Source organism: Myotis brandtii, unplaced genomic scaffold (genome assembly GCF_000412655.1).
Source record: "Myotis brandtii unplaced genomic scaffold, ASM41265v1 scaffold8, whole genome shotgun sequence".
NCBI lineage: Eukaryota > Metazoa > Chordata > Mammalia > Chiroptera > Vespertilionidae > Myotis > Myotis brandtii.
In genome coordinates this window covers 5590877-5591785 of record NW_005371219.1, presented here as the reverse complement: position 1 = coordinate 5591785, position 909 = coordinate 5590877, and the positions used below count along the sequence as shown (strand labels likewise).

At 52.6% G+C, this 909-nt stretch overlaps 1 protein-coding gene across 3 annotated transcripts in view; it reads left to right on the top strand.

Annotated features, from left to right (window-relative positions):
* The first annotated feature begins 81 nt into the window (after positions 1-81).
* Positions 82-909, top strand: part of FAM229B (family with sequence similarity 229, member B) — a 13201-nt gene continuing 12373 nt past the window's right edge. The window contains exon 1 of one of the 3 annotated variants that reach the window (XM_005883728.2): positions 82-280. The gene's annotated coding sequence lies outside the window, so the exon portion shown is untranslated. The remainder of the gene's footprint in view (positions 281-909) is intronic. The other 2 variants (XM_005883727.2, XM_014531390.1) reach the window with 2 other exon arrangements.

Genomic DNA, 909 nt, shown 5'->3' with positions numbered 1-909 from the left:
CATCCCGCGGAGCGGCCGGTCCCGCGCCCTCAGGCACCCGCTCCCGCTTTCGAATTCCCCGCCCACCGAGGGGCAGGGCGGCCGTAAGTCACGCTGCCTCCGCCAGTCGCTGCCATGGCGGCCGTCGCGACCTTGTTGTCTAGGTTCGGGCTAAGACTTTCCGTCAGAAGGCCGCCAAGTACGCCCGCGTCTCACTGTTACCATAGCGACGGCACCTCCGGACTGCAGATCCTCGCTGCCCTGTCAACATCCGTTCGCGTTGGCAGCGCCCGAGACCCGGGTAACTGGCGGGTAATTAGGCTTGGGAGCGGGGTTTTAAACCTTGTGCCCTAAGACTGTCAGCGGGCCCTGTTTAGAGGGTGGTCGTTCAGTCGTAGGGGGTGGGTCAGATTCCGTTTATTCAGCTTCCTCGGCGCTGCGTTCGCGTCTCTGTCCAACAAGCCCTTTGTTCTAATAGAAAACGAAGAATGTGGGTGAGCACCAAGAAACCTCAGACCGACAGGCGTGGCAAGATGGAACAGAAGTTCTACACCTTGACAGAATGGCGCTTTGGAGACCCAGCCAGTGTTGGTCGAAGCTCTAGGCTGCCAACATTAACTTCTAGGCTCTCTGGAGGGTTCAAAAGAAATTAAGACATAGATCCCCAGCTCCGAGAAACTTACAATCTAATTGAAGATACACACGGAATGCTCAAGTTATTGTGACTTTAAATACTGTGGAATGCTGACTATAAGTGCATTCAGTGGATGACGATGGAAATGGGTAGATAGAAGTCTGATGAAAGAGATGAAATGGAAACATCTACACTAATCTACACTAATAAAAGAGAAACATTGTAACTGGCGTACGACCGCTACCCTTTTCATTGGCTAATCAGTGAGTATATGCAAATTAACTGTCAGCCAAGAT